The sequence below is a fragment of the Molothrus ater genome, chromosome 1 (genome assembly GCF_012460135.2).
Source record: "Molothrus ater isolate BHLD 08-10-18 breed brown headed cowbird chromosome 1, BPBGC_Mater_1.1, whole genome shotgun sequence".
In the NCBI taxonomy this organism is placed as follows: Eukaryota; Metazoa; Chordata; class Aves; order Passeriformes; family Icteridae; genus Molothrus; species Molothrus ater.
The window spans coordinates 92,423,667-92,439,846 of NC_050478.2; the positions used below are offsets into that span (position 1 = coordinate 92,423,667).

Consider the following 16,180-nt stretch of genomic DNA (forward strand, 5'->3'; position numbering starts at 1 on the left):
GGAACCAGCCTGGTGTGGTGATTCATTCTTACTTTTCCACAGATATATTGGGTCAGATTCTGGATCTTTCATAAGTGATTTGCAGAACTAAGGGGGACTTGTGTGAATAAATTTTAGTAGGATTTTTCTCTTAAGATACTAAGGATTTTAGTCGATCTATTTTAAGCATTTGGAAGAATAAAATGGGCCAGAAAATTAAAGAATAATTGGAGGTAATAGTAGATAGAAGTCTAGAGGTCCAAGGAGGAGTACAGAGTAATATAGCTGCTAATGAATGGATGAACTGGTTAGGAATGGGAGGACACTTCTGTAATGAGCAGTACAAGTATTCATTATCCCCTTGAAATGTGCACTTCTAGCTGAGTAAGCTCTGGGTAAAATAGTATGAACTTGCTGTCATTTCAGGGTTAGAAAACGCATATGATTGGTAGGGTTTGAAAAAACACACTTGAGATGTTTATATATAGACAGCAATAGCATGCTAAAACACTATATGAGAGACTGAAGTTAGGAACCTCATACTTTACGGTCATCTGTGTATTAAAACAATATTGCTTATGTGCTAGATTGGTTTTCACTATTGTTTTACATACAGACTAATGAGCAAAACCAAGGACCATGTACTGTTTAAAGACACCATGGAATGTGTCCATTAAATAGGCAACCACAAATTTGAAAAAGTGGGGGGAAGTCAGTGAGTTTTTCTTTCTTCATGGCACAGTTGATCAATACAAGTTAAATATGCATCAATAAGAATTATGTTTGCCAACAAAAAAGAAAACTAGCAGGAAATAGCTGCAACTATTGATCTGCAACTTCTCTGTATTTTGTTTGCTGTTTCTTTGTGTATGGGTCATTTAAACCCATTTCTAATGTGGTTTAAAATAATAGAATACATAAAACTTTAGGAAGAATACAGTTCATAGGTTTGTTTTTTTAAAAAAATACAATTAAATGCAATGTTATCTGTGTAATGATTCAGTGTCATTTTATCAGCCATGGTCCTGTGTTGTAAGATGCCTAGTTACATGAATCAAGCCAGTGAATCATTCCTTTTAGTAGGTTTGTTAAAGGTTTTGGAAAGGTTGTTCCAAGCAGTCTGGGAGAGTGAAGGGATGCTCTTTTAAAAGGGCTGAAAAAACTTTGCGTTGTTCAAAGAGGCCGCCCCCCACCTGGCTGCAGCCTCCTTTGAAAAAACTTTGCGTGTTGTTTGTTTTCTTGGGATACTCAGTGTCCCTGATGTTCCTGACATGTATCAGATAAGCTTTAAAGTTCCGGTAACTTTGTTTTTCTTGTTACCAACTGCCTGGAATACTTAAGACCAGCAGTGCAACTTGGCCTTCTGCTCCATATCTAAGGGGTGTGCCGCCTGACAGAGGCTCTTGGAGCGTGGCATATTTTGTGGATAAGTGAATTTGTTAGTGTTACATCAGGGGTTCGTAAGACAGAATACACACTGATATGTAGCTGTGAAAACAGCTTGCTAAGCTGGTCTTGCTTAGTAGTAGCAATGAAGTTATCGGGAATTCTTTTCTGGACTTTATGATAAGCAAATTTCTTTTCCAGATGGGAATTTAATATGCTGCAAAAAAGAAGAAAAGATACAATGTCAAATCAAAATAAATTCTCTTGTCTAAAGTTTGACAGATCACTACAGTTGTAGAGGGCTTTGTGTCTCATATTCTTCTTCTGTGCTAATATTCTTCTTCCCTGGTGTCACTGAAGTTTGGGTTGACACGAGGGAGATTGCAGTGCAAAGGGATACCTGCAGTCCCAGCACAACTCTGCCCTTCCAACTTCTCAGCATTGTACTGGGCTGCTGGGAGTTGAAAGGAAACTGGAGCAAGGACAGGAGAGGTGCAGGCTGGCACGACCCCTGCCTCAAGAGCTGAGAGGAGGGGTGAGCAGTGCACAGCACAGACTACAGAGGGTCTTGTACAGCTGCTTGTTTGTAAGACCAGAATAAGAGATGCACAGAAATGTCATGGGGCCCTTGGAGAGTGAGATGTTTCTGCCTTGTTGGTATGTTTCTTAATACTGGGCAGGACACATCTTTCAGATGAATCCAAGACAGTGGAATAAATGCTGATGGGAGAGTGGCTCATGACATTCTCCTCTAAGGCAAGGTGTGGCTCTTTGGCTTTGCTCCATCATTCTGTATGTTTGCCTGTAGTCGCAGTCAGATATACTTTGCCTTTAAAGAAAATTCTAGAACAAGACACTATTGCACATGCTTCTTCTGCATGTGTTTGAGAGGCTTGTATTGCTCAGTGCTTCCCTGGGAGGCTCAGGCACAGTGCCCCTGAGCAAAAGCTGTGACTGGAGGAAACCACCAACGGATAGTGAGGGAAATGAAGAGGGAAGTTCCTAACTGGAAAAAATACTGTGGGGTAATATTTTTGTTTCTTGTTTTACTGCCACTGCCTTTCATGTCGTGATAACATGACACCAGGTACCCAAATAATGAAAGTAAAATGAAATAAAAATTGTCTTTTAACTTAGTGTTAAATATGTAGTAAGTTGCCCAAGGAGAAGTTGAACTCTGTACATTTTATGCCTAGACCATATATCTGTGTATTTGCCTCTCCCTGCATTTGTATTAGAAAACTAAATTTGTAATTGAGACTGCTGCTCAAAATACCATATTCTGAATAGGAGCATGAGTCAGAAATTGTAATTACAGGCAAAATTTAGGCCGCTGAGCCTTATACAATGAAATAGGTTCCTTCCAAGGGTAGCACTGGACTTCTGAGTTGTCCGTTATCTGCCATGATTTCTAAATGAAATAGCAGGTAACTGAGGAACATTCCTCTTTGGAGAGAGGAAGCAGGGGAGTCTTGAATTCCTGTGAAGACAGCTTGTATTCTTAGTGCTATGCTAGGCAAGTTTACTGTTTGGAGTGCTCAGGAGGGAAGAGAGAAGAAACTGAACTGTTTCTTGGAACAGAAGACTCTAACAATGCTGGAAAATGTCTAAATGGGTTATTGACACTAAGATCTCAGAGATTCTGTTGCTGGTGGCTGTGATGACACCCTCCTTGCTTTTTTCTGTGATATCTTTACTTCCATAATGTGCTGTGTTTTTTGTTTGGTTGGGTTTTTTTGTGTTTTCTTGGTGGGACAGCTTTCCTAAGCAAGAGACTGGCCCTTACATTGCTTTCTCAAGAAAGCAGAATTACCACATTCTATATGGTTTAATCAAGCCTACTTCATTTGAAAGACTTTAGGATTCTATGCTGCTTTCAGGAGAACCAATTTTTCACCTTGCAGACTCTTTTATAAGCTTACTTGTATAGCTTCCAGATATTTTGTTTGCTTAAGGGGAGGGAATTGTCTAATGCATAGGGCAAGTGTACAAATATGCTGTAAATTTTATACCAGACCTTCTTCAAAACCTCTTCAGGAGAGTCTAGAGATAATTCAAAAACAAGTGCTTTAATAATGCTTTAAGTGGATTTGGATGCATTAGTAGCAACTTGTTCATTATTCCCCCCCACCCCATTTGAGAGTGAGTTCTCTAGTGGTTTAGAGGAGGAAACAAAGCAACATTTGGGGAGGTAAGCAGAAGCAATACAGGGTGCAGAGATCAGAGCCTAAAGAATATTCTTCCAAAACTCCAAACTGGAGAAAGCTCCTGGAGAAGTAGAGGAGGAGAAGTGTGTTATAGAGAATAAGGAAAAGAAGTGAGATCAAATTTCCTTTTGAGTGTTCTGCCTTTACCCTTCTTTTCTCCTTGACATGTCTTCCTTCATCAGGAGCATCCTAACCATAGGTAGAAATACATGCAATTTTCTTTTCCAACACTTTTAGTAATGTCAAGTGCTCATATTGTCTAGTTAAAAAAAGTTCATACATAAGATTTTAGAAGTTTGAATAGCTTTAATTTTATTTTCGAATTCACTCTCTCTGGTATTTCTTTTTACATTGTTAAGAGTTATCCTGCAAAGTTATTGCTATACTATAACACTATCTCAGAATGTTTTTTTCACCACTACTTGAGGATACTCTGTTTTTCCAAACCAGCTGTAGCACTGTTTCCACACTTTGGTAAAAGTGCCATGCAAAAAGCAACAAGGCATATTGGGAGAGAATTCTATAATTTTTCCTATTTTTATATATGCTACTACTGAGAAACTGAGTACCCTGGTAGTACACCCTTTATAGCTAAGAGCCATTCATGCCATTAAAACACGTGCAAAGTTCAGTACTGTGTCTTCCAGAAAAGCACATGTGACTTGGAGCTTCCTCTAGTGAAGGAAGTGAGTGAACCAAAACCTGGAAGCTCCTTCACATGCATGCACATAGACCTTTAGTGGAAGTGATCCACAAGATCTGCTCCATGGGTGCTGATAGGACATAAAATGTTCTCTACAGTGGCACTAAGCAAAATGCAAAGTGCAGTGCTCTGTGCCTTAAACCATATAGTGGTTGGAATGGCGAAAGCATTGAGGATGCACATGGTTACCTAAAGGCAGGTGCTCTGGGCATACTTTCAGCAAATAACTGCTAATCATATATGCAGCACAAGGCTTCTGCTGAACAGTAAATCTCCTTTTCATCTGAACACAGTAAATCTCCTTTTCATCTGTTGTTGTTATGGTAAATGTTCTAGGTTTCTTCCCTCCCTTGTTTCTTGATCTATGCCTGGCTTTAGCAAGAAAGCTTTGATGGAGAGGAGTATTAAGAGTCTCACTGTGTTTACCTGATAGGATCAAGTTGTAGAGTTCTGATTTTTTTTGATTGCCACTAGAAGTTTGATCATTTAAATTTTAAAGGACTTCCTAAAGTCATCTGGTATTACTCCCTGCTCAGTGCAAGTCTAACTTGGATGGGATTGCTCAGGTTTTTTTCCAATTGTCTTATAGAACTCCAAGGATGGAGGTTCTGCAGCTTCTCTGGTCACCTGATTTGGTGTTGAATCAAAACTTTGTTGCAAGTTTTCTTTGAAAAGTCTGTCTGAAGGTGTGGATTGTATATATTGTCTGTTGTCCTATCACTGCATCTTTGGGAAGAGTCTGGCTCTGCCTTCTCTATAACCTCTGATTAGGTCACTGGTACCAAGAGTAATAACTTTTCCTTAAGGGTGAACAAATGCAGCTGTCTCAGCTCTCCTTGTATACCCTGGTCTCCTGTCACTACTCACCTTCACAGCCATCTGCTGGGCTTCATTTCCATATGTTAATGTCTTGTACAGGTGGTCCCAAAGCTGGACAGAGTCCTCCAGATGTGCTCACACAAGTGCCAGATGAAAGGAAAGAATCACTTCCTGTGGTCTTCTGGCTACACTTTTGCTAGCACAGACCAGTGTGTGGTTGTCTCTGCTGCAAGGTCATGCTTCTGACTCTTGTTCAACTTGCTCCCCAAGACCTTTTCTGCAAAGCTGTTTTCCATCTGGTTGGCTCCCAGCCTGTTATTCCAACAGTGAACTATGTGTCTCCAACAGAGACAGAGGACTTTGCCTTTGTGGAACTTTGCAAGGTTTCTGTCAGGCCACTTCTCCAACCATTTGAGGTATCTCTGAATAGCAAATATTCCCTTGAGCTTATAAAGCACTTCACCTAGTTCCTGTGTCCTTGGGGAATTGCTGAGGAGGCACTCTGTTTCATCTTTCTGGTCATTCCTACACACAAATCTCAAACCCAGTGTTGCTCTGGAGAAACTTCCTTAGAGGCCACTCGGACATGGTATCCGAGTTACAGCCTTTTGAGTTCAGCAGTTCAGCTGCTGTGTCACTCACTTCATAGTTCACTTATTCAGTGCATGCATCAACAATTTAGGTCTAAGGATCCTTTGAGGTGCTATGTTAGAAGCTTCCTAAAGTCAAGGCAAACAACATCCAGTACTCTTTCCTTGTTTACAGAGCTAAATGTCTTGCCACAGAAAACAGATTGATTTACTTATTCCAAATACATGCTGGATGGATGTGGCTTCTGGAAAGAAAGTTTGTTTCCATGATTCTCCTGGTGACCCAGAGAAAAAAACATTTGTTCTGGGTCTGTGTCTCTGTATACGTCCCAGTTGCAGAAGAGCTTTCTAACTTGGTCTTCTACTCATGTGAGTAATGCTTCTTTCCCTGGAACTCTGTTATGGGCTCAGACCTCATCAGTATAAAATCAGCCAAAGACAACATTGAGTGTCTAAGCCTTTTCTGTGTATTTTCTCTCTATGTCTCCTGCTAGCTGAGCAGCAGCCTACAATTTTCTTCCTCTCTTCCTCTCTTCCTTTTGTTGCCAGCTTACCTTGACATCCCTCTCTCAACTCCAGCTGAGCTTGGGCTGCTGCCAGCTCAAGCAGTGTTTCTCTTTTCCTACCAAGTATTTTTCTTACCTCTACCTTCTGTCTGCTCCCTCTTTTTTTTTTTTTTTTTTAACTCATCCAGAAATTCTTTGTTAATCCGTGCAAGTCTTCTGCCATGCCAGCTTTCTGCCCAGTGGAGTGGATTGGTTTTGAGCTCTGAAGAGGTTCTCCTTGAAGGTCAGCAGGCTCTTGTGGGTCCTTTTGGCTTTCCGAGCCGCGGTTTATGAGTGAACTGAATTAAGACTCGAGTCCCTTCAAGTCTTGTCACTTTATTCAATTGTCCTGTGAGGTACATATTTTTAGGTAAAAAATAAATATCGTAGTAGATTATAGATGGGATTTAGTGTGAGCCTCAGTCATATATGTAAAAGTTGCATTAGCAGTGGCAATGAAGTGAAACACAGGAGGTCCAAAATCTTGTTTCCTGAAAGATGTAATTTTTCACATTTTATGTGTTGGAGTCTCCCAGCTGCTTCACTTTGGGACCAAAATGAAGGTTATGAAGAGACATTTCAGGTATGTGGTTTGCTACATTGCTCTGTGGCTTAGATTTCTTTAATGACTGAAACTTTGTATCCTAAATGATGTTCAGGAAACAGGAACCTGAGCAGAACATAGAACTCTAGAAATGGAGGATAGTAAATGACCTGGTTCCTTGGCATGTTTTTTTGCAGCCAGCCTGTCTTCTGTCTTGTTTGGCATCAGTGATTCTTGCCTGTTTCTTGTGTATTTCATTGAGGTGCATCCAAAAAAAGTATGAATGTCTGCAAGGGTTTTTTGGGTTTTATTTTCATAAATTTGTGAAAATGAGAGAAGAAGAGCAGTCTAATCTCTGTTGTAAAATAACTGGCAGTAAAGCTTATATTTTGTCTCCAACTGGATTCGTGTGGCAATTGGGCATAAACACAGAGAGAACTTGTTCATTAGGAACTCTGCAAGGAAGTATTTTGAAAGGCAAGGAATAGGTGCCTGTTCCAATGGTCTGGAAAAAGCAAACAACAGCTGTGATAGTGTTTTGCTGTTTCCCATAGCTGTCGTGATTATGAAGTGATGATATAATTAACTTTCTCAAAAGCTGCACAAAGGGAAAGCTTTTCAGTGATGTATCCATATTTGTAATCCCAAGAAAAGCTTTTTGTTCCTTTAGTCAGTCTATCACTTCTGACTCTCGTAATTTACTGAAATCTCCTTTCTTAACTCTTGCTAGAAACACTTAGTTCCTAGATTCTTTGCCAGTCATACAAAGTATGAATTTTCATAAACGTGTGTATGAAACAACTTTTTTCCTTATTTTTTTCCTTCTCCCTGTTGAGTCAATTCAATTGGGATTTTGGACACAATAACTAAAAGACAAATTGGTTGCTTCACAAAGGTAATTAAGACAATATGTGGTGCAGGGGCTGAACAGTTAGGGGTTCTTTCCTTCTAATGATCCGTTAATTAGTGAAGGGAGCTCAGCGAGTGTTTGAGTGTTCCGAGTGTTCTGGCCTCTCAGGAATTACCTTCGCATGGCATTTAAATCTGCTTTGGTTAAAAAGGTATAATTGAAGGGGGAGAGGCCTTTTTAGAGGCCAGCAGAATTTGCTAAACCAATGCAAATGTCTACATATAATTGGTGTTATGTAGATAATAAATATTTTTAAATAAGCCATTAAATAGCTGTGATACCTCGCTGAGAGTTTTGGTGGCAGTTTTGGTTGCAGTAGGCTTCCCTGTTGAGAGCAGTAAGATTGCTACATGAAGCTGGTTGAGTGCAGAGCCAGGGTGTCTGAAACTTGCTCCCAGTTCAAGCACTGCACCATGTTAGTGTGTTCATACTATTTTTAGGACCAGTCTGGAATACTTGCTTGGATGTTTTTGTGGGAGTCAGCTTGAAGCTGGCAGGTCTAATATTCCTTGAAGAGAAGTAGAGCAATCTCTGTATGATTCCCTTTTGTGCATTTCAAAATATCTGTGGTATGTGTCCGGCCATCTGCATTATTTATTCTTCTGCTGTCCAGAGTTATCCAGGATAAATTGACTGCATATGTGCAGGACCTTAGCAGCTGTTTAGGACAGAAAGAAAATAGGTCTTATACAGTCTGAAATTAGCCTCTCATTCTTCAAGGTGCATGCAGCTCTGGTCCCAAAGGTGAATTTTTCTCTTCAGGTTCAGGTAGCATTACTTTAATCAGTGCTTTTCCCTAGAAGATAAGCCAATGGATTTATTTGTAAAAAGATATCTCCTTTTTTTTTTTTTTAACCTCCTCATTTGAATTGGGAGATTTTTCCCATGCCAGCTTGTCAATTAGAATGCAGCTGTGGAGTAGTATTTCTATTACACAGAATCACCACCTATTTGGAAAGATCTTTTCCATTATCTACTCATATGTCATTTTAAGGTAGCAAATGCTAGCCTAAAAATTGTTTGCTAGAGACAAGCTAATGGATGTCCCAAGAGCTTTAATACGCTATGATTGGCAGTTTCCTTGTATAGAGTGGAAGTTTGTGGAGTGTGCATCACAATTATGCCTGGAATGAAGAAATAAAATAACCAAAGTAATGTAAGTTCAGATTATGTTTTAAGTGGATTTATTCTAAAGTTCAGAGTTCTGATGTTAAGGGAATGATAAACAGATATCATCAAAATGCCACTGTGTTTTAGAAAGCTTGTAATTTTGACATTCTGAGGTGTTCCTCATTTTGATTTCTCAGAAAAAGAGGGAGGAGCAACACTGGACTGAATCTCAGTGGTTTTAATGTGTGGGCAAACACTTCATACACTACAAGTGGCTGCATCACAAATTATTATACCTGTCTTTTGATAGTTGTGCAAACAATACCTTAGCCTCTTGCTGCAGTATTAGCAGGTAATTTGAGGAAAAGTGGCATCTCAGTCATGTGGAAGGAAAAGTAAAATCTGTAGCACAAGGAGAGACATAGTGATATTGGTAGTATTGGTGCTGAAAGCTCTGGATCTGAGGTTAGTAAATGGGTGATTACAGGTGGGTTCGTTGTGGTGGAGATTGCAGAGCATGACGTGACTGTGTAATAGTGAAAGTGGAAGAGGGTCAGAATTCAAGTTGAACTGCTAATTGCCACAGAATCATCCATAGTTTGCTGCACTGCTCCATTGTTTAGTTCTAACCATCATCACCTTCAGCATCAAACAAGGATGAGCTGAATCACAATGGCTGTGATTCTGTGCTTTCACAGGGATTTTGTTATTCAGAGGTACAAACAAGCAGCTGCACTAAACTACAGTTTAAATTGTACCATTGTTTAAACTCCAGTTTAAAGTTATTGGAAACTGGCTTTGTCCACTTGTCTTCCCTTATATTCCCTTTAGAGTGCAAGTTTAACCAGTATGATGTTTTGCATCCCTTTGGGTGGACTAGATGACGCAGCTGTATTTTTCATTTAAGTATTTTGTTTGTCTATTTGTTGCTTTTTCTACTTTTTTTTTTCTCTTAACTTAGTGTCTCAGCTGCATGGTTTAGAGTCATGTCCAGTGTGGATATTTTTCTCGTGGAGGGCTAGTTGCTGTATGTTTATGGTAGTCATATTATATTGGCATTTGAGCAGTGGGTAATTCATACACACTCTTAAAACAAGTTCCAGCTGAAAGGTAAAACTGAACAGGTTTGTCTTTACTTAAAGTTCCCACCTTTCTTGATAAGGCAAAGATATGGAGAACTTGATGTTTTGGAGAAGAAGGGTAAAAATGTGTTCAGTATTGTAACTAGATTGTGTCATTAATAAAAACCTAAGCAGCTAGAAGCGCATAGGTGTTGAAGCTGATCATTTCACTTTAAAAAAAGTTGGTTTTGTCTTATTGAAGAATAAGCTCAATATGTAGTAAAATTTCTCAAAATAGAAATTGTGTTTATTTTTAAAGCCAGTAGAATGTGTGCAGGCAGCAAGGATAGAAAATTCTGTTATCCACTAATATGTTCAATACTTCAAATTATTCCAAGGTAGCAAACGTTCATGTGACATTAGAAATACAGATTCTGATGGAAACACCACATCTACTTTTGGTTTCTTCATCTATACTTTAAAGGGGAGATTCTGAATTCCACAGCCACTCATCCCACAGAAGGATGTAGAAGTTTTTGTTTTATTTTAATATGCATTTTCATCACCAGTCCAAAAATGAACAAAGCATAAATACATTTGTATTATTTAAAAAAAGCTAATTTCTTGTTCTTCAATGGCCCTGTGTAAAAACTATAATAAAGAGCACAGGAAAGCCCATAGATTATAATGAATAGCAGGGTAATGTGTTGCTTTTTGTAATGAGGAATGGAGTTAAAAGTACACAGTCTCCAATATTTAAACTGTCTACAACAAATTTTTTTTTATAGAGGGTTTTACATTTAATCGCAGTGGCCAAAATAGAGAACAAGACCTTTTTCCTTGATTTAGTGAAAAGGGGCAGCAAACTATTCTCCTCTGCCAGCCTTACCAAAGTCTTGACAAGACCAAACTGCTCTTTATTTCATATTGCTGGATCATGCTTTAACAAGTTGAGGATCTTAAGAGTGCTGGCTTTCATACACAGCAACAGCTGCTTAATTTGTGCTAATCATTTTGGAGATTGCATTTGTATTTTATGTGTGTTACTCCTGCTTGAAAGTGTATCCTTGTATTGTTGCCAAATAATCAGAGCAGTTGGCAAAATGGAAAAGAAAGAGTTATCAGAACATGAGGTGTTTTTTCCTAAAAGGCTGCACAAATGTGACCTTTCTTTTTCAGGGGAATTCTAGCTGCTTGTTTAAGAGAAGCAGCTTGGCAAATAAAATAATTTCAAAAATAAAGATTCAGAGTTTTCAGCTGTTTCCTGGGGAGCTGAATTTGTAGTTTTAAATCTGTGAAACAGGCTTTAAGGTAGATTCCTAGTTGTGAAGATTTGGAGCACTCTGAACATCATTCACAAATTAATCTAGATGTTCAGACATCTGTTTACATCTTTTTAAGGTGTATGGACTGTGCTCTCTCTGTGTAGATGTATAAGGCAAGGAAACCAGTGGATTATAACCCTGAATGGAGATTACTCTTTTCCCTAAAGGCCAAGAGAAATAACTGAATGTTACAAATAATTTAACTGGAAATAAATTACAGGTCTTATCACAGTGACATTTTTTTAGACACACCTCATGTCATTTTTTTTGAACCCTTGCTTAAACACTTCTGTAAAAGACCATGATCCATAGGTTTGTGCTCAGAGACTTAAGTTTTAGAATTGTGTTTGGGTGCATGGTTCTGCTACTAATAGCTTTGTGGAAAAAAATGCTACGCATTGGACTGCATGTTGTGATAAATATGTTTAATTCTCATCTCCGCAATGGACTTTTTGAATGAACATCTTGTGTCTTCTAATGATAGTTCACAAACTGTTAAGAGATTAACTTAGCCATTTTTCTGGAAATCCTTGGTGCTGTGGTATCATGCCATTGAGAGATCTCTGCAGCTCTGAACCATTCCCAGTCAAATGGGACAATCCTTCAACTCCTTTGCTTGTGTGCTAAGTTCAGTATTAGGAACCATTAGCTGCGAGTTCTTTTTCCTAATTTGGCCTGTAAAATCAATATGAGTTGGATTTTCAAAGATAGCATTATAAATTGTGAATTTTTCTGTTCCAGTAGTTTCATTTGAAAGTAAGTTTTTCAGTATTAATAAGATATGCACCTACTCCAAATATTCCTTCCACACACTTAAAATGGGAGCAGACAACAAGATATGTGGAAGACAAAAAATGGCATGACTTCTTTTTCATATGATGGTCTCTACTTAGCTCTATGCAGTTACAGCACTGTTTGGCTAAAACAGCATAAAAGTGAACTGTCTATCAAGGCTGAAGAAGCAGATTTACTTTTCTAATTATTTATTATCCATATTTCTGTTTAGTTAGAAGTTTTTTCTCTGTTCTCCTGAACATTTGTAACTGCAATCTTTAAATCTGTTTTAAGTAGCTTCTTTTGAGCATTTTAAATTTTCCTGACTAAATTTAAGGTACAGTTCCTAAGTGAAAAATTATAAGAAATTATTTCTTGTTACCCATTTAAAAATTGCTCTGAAAACTTGAATGTAATTGAGAAGGGATCGTTAGTTAATGTTTTGAACTAATAGATCTTTGTTTCATAGTCTTAGAATGAAAGCAGATTACCTTACCAGTAAAAAAACTCCTGCATATTCACCAGGGATGGCAACAGTCAGTCAAAGTTATGAAAATATTTGGGCACAGTCTGAAATTAAGTGGTGACAACTAAGAGTTGAACTGCTCTCACTGAGAGGGTGAATAATGTTCTTTTTTTATTTTCCTTCAGCATTCTCTATTTACTGTTACCTCTCTTTGCTCTGAACTTTGTGGTTCATTATGGGGCTTCTGGGAATGCTGCCAGCAAGATGTTCCTGATTGATGGTTCTGAAGCCAAAATTCAGAGGCTCTTACAATGTCTAGCCAGCTTTGGCATTGCTGTCTCCTGGGATTGCTTTCAATTTGAATCATCCTACAGCAGGCTGTAAACCCGTCTGCTTCCTGTTGTCCAGGAGTTTAATGCAGACCTCAGAGCAGCAGCAGATCAGCAGCATGCATAAAAAAGGAGGTACTCAGGTACTGAAAGTCAGCAGCAGGGTCCTGAGAGACTTGGACTTCAGGTAGTAACTTCAACATGCCAATCTGGATTAGGTGTGGGCTAGACCTGGTTGCCAAATGTAAAATGATTTTGTGTTAGGGGAGAAAGATGGTTTAGTTGTCTGCCTTTAGGATTTCCCAGAAGGAGGAAAAGGTAAATGAAAAGTTTAGCAAGTGAAAATGAAGGCTGTTCTTGTTGATTGCTTTGCAGGTGTAGTACTAATTAGAAATCATAATGCTTCATGAATACATTTTCTATATTCTACAGATAGTTTGCTTTAGAAATGAGGACCTCTGCTTCATTATGTGCATTAAAAAATAAAGGCACAAAGAACTAGAATGCAACAGACCAGGTTCTTTTTTCCTTTTCTTTCAATTTTAAGGTTATGCACATTTAAACTGTTAAAATCTTCTGCAATAAAGTGGCATGTAAAGTATAATACACTTGAAATACCATTAAACTATAGGTCTGTCTCTCCTTTCCAGTTAGCAGTTAAAGAAATAACAACACTAAATAGTGCTGGTAAAATGTTGATAAAAGGTTGATTTAAATCTCTTGAGTAACCAGCAGGCTTTATTAATTGTATGTGTGGAATGGCAATTGAACAGGAATACTGTTAGCAGAAGGTGAGCTGAAACTGGATGTGTGCTTTTATTTCCTCTTTGGGAAAGTGGTGTGACACCTGGCAGAGGTTCAGTGTTGGGTATAGGTTGAATAGGTTCTGTCCAGGCATTTTGTTTTGTGTGAGGATACTTGTGTGACATTGCATGGTGTGTTTGGGAGGACCATAGTGACTTTCCAGCAGTGCTTTGAGGTCTTTCATTGGAAACAATCAGAATAAATCTCATCTAATTACTCCTCAGAAGTGACTGCTACTGGCTCTCTAAGCCATTGGCTGACTTCAAGTGAGGACCAAATCTTGATCAGAAACACTAAGATATCTGTACTAATTAAACTTCCCAGAAAAAGCATGACCACTGTTATCTTCAGAAACTCCCAGGAACCTGAGCCATGATGTTCCTGCTTTATTTGACAGTATTTCTGAGGACCAGAAGAGTAAAAGTGTATGTCATTGCCTCTTCTTCCCTCCCCCATATGAGCTAAATTTTATCTTTGTGAACACATTGTTCAGTTCCTGATTTTTCCCTCAAGCAATGTATTCTGTAAGTGCATAAAGCTTTCTGCATTCGCTTGTTTCAGTCTACATTTGTTTTGTCATTTTTCTGTAGTGTTAAATGTTGTGAGTAGATTATAAATATCCTAATCTAACTTGAGCAGCTTCACTCAAGTATTTAAAGTATTATATCCTACTCTATTTTTAGAATATTTTTATTTCATAGCTACTTACTTTTACCATCAGATATTCAGTTTGTATGTTTAAAAAATAGAAATATAAAAAATACTTAATTTTATCCAATGTAACTGCAGAAAGTTGAGTTGTTTTCAGGTGCGCTTCAGTAACCAATTCTCCTTTTGAATTATTTTTTCAAGATGCTTTCTTCAATGAGTTTGTAGCTATCTTGTAATGCCAGTTTGAAATTTATTTTTTTTACTTCAGTTACGAATATGAACCATCATCCATATGTCCTGCTATGAGCAGTGGAACCTAAAGTTTGCATTTAAAAGTGAAAAATTCTGAATACTTTCCTTAGCCAGTATGTTTTTCAGGACTTATGTTCAATACCTTTTATAAAGTGTGTAGCTGATATTCAGAAATTATCTCCTCAAAAATGTCTTGTTTTCTGCTCATGGGTATCAAGCACATGCCTCAAAAAGGTCAGAAAATATTCTCAAAACAGTGTAGCTTCTTAGAAATTAAATACAAATTTGTATTCCTTTATGATAAATATTAATACTAGTAATATCATAAATCTTCTTGCATCCCATAGGACAGCAAGATTACTGGGTCAAAAGGAGGTGTTTTCGTCCTTACAGGCATTATACCTTAATGAAAGCTTCAGCCTGGAGTGTGTCTTGCATATTTATTGACATTTCTTCAAGGAATGCTTTTTTTTCCATGAGTCTGTCTACTTATTATTAAAAGTTTGGCACCCACAATTATTTAGTCAGTATAAAATGTTTGAGAACGTGATTATGAATATATTTGATGAAACAGAAATTTTCATACTACTAGTGGGAAAAGTATTTCAATTATCTCAGATTTTGTGCAACTTTTGGGGGAAGGTGGTCTTAGTATTTTTCCACTACTGCAATACAAATGGACAATAGGGTATATGGTTAATTTGTTTTTCACCTTCAATACATGAAGATGCTTGGTTTTGGTGTTAATGTGTTAGTACACGCAGCTTGCACGTTTCCATGCACATTTCCACAGTAAGAGTCAAGAAAGCAATCACAAAATTTATTTGTGCTATAAAGAAGTATTAGTTTTAATTCCTCTTTTTTGCACATAGCACAGTCTAGAAGAGGATCTCATTGGTTAGTAAGTCCTGTGCTTTCATGGTGCCCTTAAATATTTGCATTGCAAGTTAAATGTGTTTTAAGTGTGTTGTGACAATCTACAAATATGACTGCAGTTCCTGATCCATGAAGTATATCTGCTAAGTAACAGAGCCTATTTCTTGACTGCAAATAATACCCTTATCTATGTTATGTTTAATTTATGTGTAACTTATCCTATTAGATAAGATTTGTCTTGGTGCTGGAAAGTTATACTAGAAAAAGCCAGGAGTGTTTAAGAAATTGTTATCTTACCCATTTGGTTTGTTTAGACAATATGAAGTGCTACTGCTGAGCTCCTGTGAAAATAGTTACACCAAGACCTACAATGGAAATTCTCTTCAAGTATGAATGGTGATGCAGAGCTTGTGTGCAGCTACTGAAAAGTTCCTGCTTTCTAGAGGCTTGTGTGGATTTTCTCTGTAAACAAACCTTGTCCAAGATTGCAAGCAGCTTAAGTAACTCTGTGGTTTTCAGGGTGATCAGAGGTTCTTGAGGCCTTGCAAGGCAGCTAAAGCCTTAGAACATTGAATTTGCAAAGTCACCTTCAGTAGGATCAGATGATGGCCAAGAAAATTATTGTTGAAATACCCTATCCATTATTGTCTAGAGCAATATTTCAGCTGTTATTGTTAATTGTAGCTACTGCTTCAATTGTACTCAAGTTAGGTCAAACCTGACATTTGCAACAAAGCAACACGTGCTGTGTGTACAAGTAAAACCTGTGCCAGCACATGCTGACCTGACCCCTTATGTTACAAACATAACTTCTACTACCAGAACCTCCCCCCAGCAACATCATGGAAG

The 16,180-nt window shown here is 38.0% G+C and overlaps 1 protein-coding gene across 1 annotated transcript in view; it reads left to right on the forward strand.

Moving 5' to 3' along the window:
- The window catches only part of ERP44 (endoplasmic reticulum protein 44), a 47,675-nt gene that overhangs the window by 1,001 nt on the left and 30,494 nt on the right, over positions 1-16,180 (forward strand). The window lies entirely within an intron of this gene.